The sequence below is a fragment of the Triticum aestivum genome, chromosome 2A, assembly GCF_018294505.1.
Source record: "Triticum aestivum cultivar Chinese Spring chromosome 2A, IWGSC CS RefSeq v2.1, whole genome shotgun sequence".
Taxonomy (NCBI): Eukaryota; Viridiplantae; Streptophyta; class Magnoliopsida; order Poales; family Poaceae; genus Triticum; species Triticum aestivum.
In genome coordinates this window covers 773,248,009-773,256,065 of record NC_057797.1, presented here as the reverse complement: position 1 = coordinate 773,256,065, position 8,057 = coordinate 773,248,009, and the positions used below count along the sequence as shown (strand labels likewise).

Genomic DNA, 8,057 nt, shown 5'->3' with positions numbered 1-8,057 from the left:
CGCACGAATTACGTGATGTGGCGCACGCAGGTCACACCCCACCTGCGGGGCGTCGGTGTCTTCGGCTACGTCGACGGCACCGCGCCGGAGCCGGCCCGACTCCACGTCACCAAGGACAAGGACGACAAGTAGTCCTCTGAGCCCAACCCTCTCCACCCACTTTGGGTCCGGGAGGATCAACAAGTGCTTGGCTATCTGCTGAGTACTCTGTCCAAGGAGGTGTTGGTCGCGGTCACCGCGATCACCACGGCGCGTGACCTCTGGGTGGCCTTGGCGGGCATGTTCTCGTCCCAGTCCCTCAGCCGCGTCAATAACATCCGGACTGCGCTCATCAACGCGCAGAAGGGCAACCAATCGGTCGCCTCCTACTTCGCCTCCCTGCGCGGCCTCGCCGATGAACTCGCCACCGCTGGAAAACCCATCCAGGATGACGAGTTGATCTCGTATATCCTCCACGGCCTCGACGTCGACTACCAGCCGCTCGTCTCCGCTCTCGACGCCCGCGTCACGCCCGTCACCCTCGACGAGCTCTTTGCCGTGCTGAGCAACTTCGATCAGCGCATGGCGCAGTTCCACGGCTCCTCCGGCGGCTTCAAGTCTTCGCCCAACGCCGCGTCTCGCGGCCGTGGTGGCGACTCTCGCTCGCATGGATCTCCCCGCAACAAGGGGCAGTCAGGAGGAAACAGCAACACTGGCGGCTCCTCCAACTCTCGTGGCGGCCGCTCCATCAACTCCAAGCCTCGCCGCCGCGGCGGCTCCAGTCGGTCCCGTCCTGATGCGCCCCGCTGCCAGATCTGTGGCAAGCTTGGGCATACAGCCAAGGACTGCTGGTACCGCTACGATGAAGATGAGGACTCCTCCCAAGACGAGGACAAGGTTGCTGCGGCTGCGGACGGCTCCTACGGCATTGACACGAACTGGTACGTTGATAGTGGGGCTACCAACCATATCACCAACGAGCTCGAGAAGGTCACCATGAAGGAAAAATACCGGGGCAAGGATCACATCTACACCGCCAACGGCGAAGGTATGAGGATTAGCCATGTTGGTCACTCACTTTTTAGTACCCCTCGTCGTAAACTTCATCTAAAGAAAATTTTGCTAGTTCCTAGTGCCGACAAGAATCTTCTTTCTGTTCATAGATTGACATTGACAACCATGTCTACCCTGAGTTTCATCCTCATTTTTTCTTGATCAAGGATCAGGCAACGAAGAAAGTGCTCTATCGAGGTAGATGCGTTCGAGGGCTCTACCCGTTGATTCCGGAGCGTAGAAGATTAAATAAACAAGCCTATGGTGCTGCCAAACTCTCATCAACACGGTGGCACGATAGATTAGGACATGCTGCTTTCTCTTTAGTTGAAAAACTGCTTAGGAAAAATAAGCTCCCGTTTGTTCGTGAGCGTGATCGTGAAACTATTTGTGATTCTTGTCAATGTGCCAAAAGTCATCAATTGCCTTATGCCATATCCACTAGTGTTTCTACCAAACCCTTGCAATTAATCTTCTCTGATGTGTGGGGCCCTGCTCCTAGTTCTGTTGGTAGACACACTTATTATGTGAGCTTCATAGATGACTACAGCAAATTTTCTTGGATTTATCTTCTCAAGAAAAGATCCGATGTTTTTCAAGTCTTTCAAAACATTCAAGCTCTCGTTGAAGAAAAATTTGATAGTAAAATCATTGTTGTCCAGTCGGACTGGGGAGGGGAATATGAAAAATTAAATTCCTTCTTTCAAAACCTTGGCATATCACATCATGTGTCATGCCCTCACACTCATCAACAGAACGGCTCTGTTGAACGCAAACACCGACATATAGTTGAGGTTGGTTTAGCCCTCCTAGCTGGCGCATCTATGCCCCTCAAGTTCTGGGATGAGGCTTTCCTCACAGCAGTCCACATCATAAACATGCTTCCCAGTCATGTCATCAACAATGAAACACCACTAGAACGACTCTTCCATGTTAAACCAGACTACAAATCTCTCCGTGTTTTGGGGTGTACCTGTTGGCCCAATCTTCGCCCATACAACACTCGAAAGCTCATGTTTCGCTCAAAACAGTGTGTCTTCCTAGGCTATAGCACCCAACATAAAGGTGTCAAGTGCCTCGATGTTGCCACTGGTCACGTGTATATCTCACGCGACGTTATCTTTGATGAAACCAAATTTCCTTTTGCTGATCTTCACCCCAACGCTGGTGCCCTTCTTCGCCAAGAGATTCTTCTTTTTCCTCCTCATCTCTCCGGTGTTGATCAAGGGGGAAACAATGGTGATGATCAACTACTGACTAACCCTCTTACTGATGATATGCATGAGCCTTGTGGTGTTACAGGTGAAAATAGCGAGGCAAATGGCGAAATCAGGGAAGAAAATGGTGAAGAAAATCCTCCACCAGCGCCATATTTCATGTGCCGGGAATCTGGAGACAAATCCTCCTCGGGATCCGTTCGCCTGCGCCTGTAGAGTATCAGATCTGCCTCGGGATCAGTGGCGGCAGACGCGTCAGGGGCGCCAGCAGCGCGCACGCCCGCCTCGAACCAGGCGCGCCCCACGCGGCCACCGCTCACGGGATGCGGCGCGTCGTCACCTCTGCACCAACCGTCATCCGCTACTTGTCAGCCCGCGGTTGGCGCGGGCGGCGCATGCTTCACCGGCCAACCGGTGTGTTACAAGCGGCGCCACCCAGTTCGCCCGACTGGTGCGGGACCCGAAGCTGGCGCGGGATCCAGCGCTGATTCGCGCATGCACCCGACCGGCGTCAGACCCGAGGCCGATTCGCCATCATGTGGCAATGGTGAACCTACTGCTGGGGCGGGATCTTCTGCGGATTCTACACACGGGCAGCTGCTACCACTTGCCACAGAAAATCCAAGCGGGACAGAATCTGCTGCTGCTGCATGCGGATCGTCCTCGGGATCGGCTCCTACAGAAACTCCTGTTCAAGCTGTGGGATCATCTGTGGCTGAAAATCTGGGCACTTCTCCTCGGCGTACATGACTACAAAAGGGAGTAATACAACCTGTTAATTACAAACGTGTAACAAAATATGGCATGGTTTGTTCTACAGGTGAATCAGGTGAACCTCATACTTTAGAAGAAGCACTTGGTGATGAGAACTGGAAGAAAGCGATGAATGAAGAGTACATAGCTCTAAAGAAAAATAAGACATGGCACTTAGTTCCTCCACAGCAAGGTAAAATTTAATTGATTGCAAGTGGGTATTCAGGATCAAGAGAAAGTCTGATGGAACTATTGACCGTTACAAAGCTAGACTCGTTGCAAAATGATTTAAACAACGGTATGGTATTGACTATGAGGATACTTTTAGTCCAGTTGTTAAAGCTGCAACCATCTGTCTTGTTTTGTCTATTACTGTTTCTAGGGGCTGGAGTCTTAGACAGTTAGACGTTCAGAACGCGTTTCTTCACGGTGTTCTGGAAGAGGAAGTGTACATGAAGCAACCTCCTGGGTTTGAAAGCAAAAATTCCCCTTCTTATGTGTGCAAACTGGACAAGGCACTTTATGGATTGAAGCAAGCACCGAGAGCATGGTACTCTCGTCTCTGTCATAAAATGCAAGCACTTGGCTTTATTCCATTCATATCTGACACTTCTTTGTTCATTTACAACAAGTCCAACACATGCATATTTGTTTTGATATATGTTGATGATATCATTGTGACAAGCTCATCAAATGAAGCAATCACAGGACTGTTAAAAGATTTGAGTGCAGATTTTGCTCTAAAGGACCTTGGTGACTTGCACTATTTTCTTGGAATTAAGGTGAAGAAACATGCAAGTGGGCTTCATCTCTCTCAGGAAAAGTATGCAGCTGATTTGGTAAAAAAGACTGGTCTGCAAGGCTGTAAGCCAACACCTACTCCATTATCTAGCTCAGAAAAGTTGTCTCTCGCAGAAGGAAATCTCTTGAGTCCAGAAGATAGCACAAAATACAGGAGCTTGGTAGGAGCACTTCAGTATCTCACTTTGACCAGACCTGATATATCTTTTGTTGTTAACAAAGTGTGCCAGTTTCTTCATGCACCTACTAATGTCCATTTTACTGCTGCAAAACGCATAGTGAGATATGTCAAAGGAACTATGAACATTGGTCTAGATTTCAGCAAGTCATCTTCAAATCTTGTTAGTGCTTTTTCTGACTCAGATTGGGCAGGATGCCTGGATGACATACGCTCCACTGGAGGTTTTGCAATCTTTTTTGGACCAAATTTAATATCATGGTGTGCTCGAAAACAGGCCACTGTTTCTAGATCCAGCACAGAGGCTGAGTATAAAGCACTGGCAAATGCTACAGCTGAGATTATATGGGTTCAGTCCATGCTGAAAGAACTGGGCATAAAGAACACACCAGCTCCGTGTCTGTGGTGTGATAACCTCGGTGCAACTTATCTATCTGCCAATCCAGTTTTTCATGCAAGGACAAAACATATTGAAATAGACTTTCACTTTGTTCGTGAGAGAGTTGCTCAAAAGCAACTTGATATTCGCTTTATCGACTCCAAAGATCAACTTGCAAATGGATTTACAAAGGCTTTGCCTGTGAGAAGCTTTGAAAATTTTAAACATAATCTCAACTTGATGAAGTTGTGATTAAGGGGGGATGTTAAACATACATGGCGCATACGTGACAGAAGAGGATCTTCAGAGATAGTTCAGAGGTAGTTTAACTAGGATATGATATCTATTCGGTTGTAACCAAGTCTATCTCTTGCTTTTCTTTCTCCTCAAGTTGTATCCTGATTCTCTCTTATCTTCTCAACCAACTCATGTATGCGCCTCAGGGTTATTGCGCCCCTGCTATATAACACGTAGCACGTCGCCCAAGATAGGGTAAGACGTTTCCGCCATCGCACAGGGAAGATATATCGAATGGCGGAAATGGTGTGTCTGATTGCGAGCAGAGGCAAATTGGGTCTGAATTTATACATCAAGGATGAACCCTCCACCAGAGCTCAAGAACCCAATATTGCTAGCTTATACTCACCGCCTATGGCCTTGTATGTGGAGGTCGTAAGTGCTCATGTCCTCAAGCCCATGGACAGGCAAGGCTCTGCAAGTACTTTTGTTGAGGTCACCTTTGATTATGTCCGGTTCCGCACGGCTATCAAGGTCAGGGATCGTTACCCGGTGTGGAACGAGTGGTTCTACTTCAATGTATGGGGCCCATCTTCTCTTTGTAATCTTGATATTAAAGCATTCGTCTACCATGTCCACAGTTCGTCCAAACGTTCCAATACCTTACTTGGCAAGGTCAAAATTTCTGGGACCAAATGCAGGCATCTCCACGGAGACAAGGTAACTTATCCATTAGAGAAGCCTACAGTGTTGTCGTACGTGCAAGGGGATTTGAGTCTAAAAGTATACACCATTGATAACCCTTCCATGGGAATTACAACCCCTGCTCCGCTCATGGATGGTGTAATATTGCACAACCAGAGTTCAAGACCACATCATTTTGCATTACAATATTTGAAAAAAATCACAAATAACTTCTCCGAAGAGAGATTAATTGGCCAAGGTGGTTCTGGTGTGGTATATAAGGTAACATTACATTGTAACATTTCCTGTATTTATTTTGTTTGAAACTTTGTCTGCCTTTCAATGTAACTAGATTTGATATAAGGCACGTGTGTATAAATAAGATACTTTTAAACAGGGTGTGGTTCAAAATGGAGATATTATTGCTGTGAAGAAGATCTTGCCGTCATTCATGCCAGGCGAGCAGAAGCAATTTGAGAACGAGATCAGTCATCTCACGATGCTTGACCACTCCAATATAGTGCGGGTTGTAGGCTACTGCTATGAAGTAAAGAAAGAACTTATAGAATACGATGGGAGAAATGTTTTTGCAGACATGGAGGAAAAGTTAGTTTGCTTCGAGTATCTACCCAATGGAAGTCTTGATAACTATATATCAGGTATGACATTTAATATGAAGTTCAAGAAACCTTAAGCATATCTCTACAAAATTGTATTTTACCATGTAGAATGTATTTAGTGTGCATATGAAGAGGAAGTAATCAGCGTGTTGTATTCATCCTCAAGGGGTACAATATATAGAGTTACAAGGAGGATGAGGAGAAGAAGATACGCACGCACACACTGTAACTAATTACCGTTAGCGATCCTATCTAGTAGGACTGACCGACGTTGCATGCTGCATGGATAGGTGCAGTCGTTGAATATCCAGTAGAAGCAGTCTTCAGTCTAACATATAATTTCAGGTAACATATGCGTCTAAATGCTCTTATTGGTGTTACAAGTGCAGATGAATCGACTGGACTTGATTGGAGCACACGTTATAATATTATCGAGGGGATCTGCAAGGGTTTAATTTACCTTCACGTGCAAAATGATAAGCCTATTATTCACTTTGACCTTAAACCTGCAAACATATTGCTCGGCAAAGGTATGATACCAAAAATTGCAGACTTCGGTCTGTCAAGACTGCATGATCAACAACAGTCAATTTACACAACATCCCGTCTTGGAACACGGTGAGTTATTACAACCTTTTAGACCATTACTCTATAGTCATAAGCAAGATGTGTTTTCTCTACTATCTATTTAACACTTTCAAATTATATCCATGTGGTGATTCAGTGGTTACATGGCACGGGAGTTCGTGGATGAAGGAAAAATTACACTACAGTTAGACATATTCAGTTTGGGTGTAATAATTTTGGAGGTAGTAATAGGACATAGGCACTACCCGGACGTTATTACAGAAACATCTTCGGATGATTTTATCAAGCTTGTAAGAATATTTTGTCTCAAATTTCAATATGGAGGTGTTTGTTTCATAAACAATTATTGCAATTTAACCTCTTGCACACTAACAGTCTAGATGTTTCTTTTATTCCATAGGCGCTTGAGAAATGGAGAAGTGTACAAAGGTCACCGGGGAATGAATCCGAAAAACCAGACTACGAAGAAATAAAGAGATGCCTACAGGTCGGTCTGTTGTGTGTAAATCATGACCACGCCAAGAGACCACCGATAACGAAGGTTATGAATATGCTCCAAGGATCAGAAATTATTGACTCCAACATCAGCAATGGGGAAGCAGCGTAATCGGCAGGCCATGTATAACTGATGACTTAACTGTTATGCGTTGTTTAGTGTTTGTATTGTCTAGCTCTTTTATTCTCTCCATGCTGGAGATTGTATTTTGACATTTGTGCATGTTGCATTCGTATGCACGAAATAATTAAATAACAACTGCCGGAGATCGGCATCGACCTCTCTGCGTCCGGCATCTTCAAGGGTCTTCCTCCTCTCTGTCTCTGGCGCGGGCGCTTGCCATGTCGCTGTAGCATTACAACGTATGCCCCGTGCCGTCAGTCCTAGCCGTAGATTTTCGCCAACCCTGACACTGAACTCATCTGCACCATCGTCATGGATCCACGGTATATACCTACAGGGCCAACGCTATATCCTTTTTTCAGTTATAAACAGAGTAGCTGGGTAACTTGACCGTGACACTGGTATGAATCGCGATCGTCGGTTGGCATTCAAAGGGTTCAAAATGGTACCAATTTTTTTGTTAGCCCGGAATTTCAAGCCAGACTCCAACTGTTTTTCTAAATAAATATTTAATTTTATCAGAATTAGTTAAAATCAATTGAATTTTGGTAGACTGAAATCCAAAATAACTTTTGAAATTGATGAAAATTTAAACTTTTCAGTGAAGTCTAATTTTTTCTGTTTGTGAAATTTAAAATCATCGAAATCCGCAACGGAGAAGAACAGGAGTTGTCGGCTGAGGAGCGGGTTTGATCGCTCATTGACCCACCCATCCTGTCACGTAAGACAGAGCGCCTCATAGGGACAGGGTGTGCATATGTGAGTTCATAGGGATGAGTGTATGAGCGCTTGTGTTGTACTGTCTTTGAAAAAAAAAAAGCAGCCTGCTCGCGATGTCATCCATGGGACGGACCCTCGGGCACAACATACTACGGAGTACTACAGAGCTGACTGGGTATACGCCAAGAGCCACGTCAGACTGTTAATCAAACAAATCATATGCGTCAGA

At 45.7% G+C, this 8,057-nt stretch overlaps 1 pseudogene; it reads left to right on the top strand.

Annotated features, from left to right (window-relative positions):
* Positions 1-417: 417 nt before the first annotated feature.
* On the top strand, positions 418-556 carry LOC123038488 (uncharacterized; annotated as a pseudogene).
* Positions 557-8,057: the final 7,501 nt, after the last annotated feature.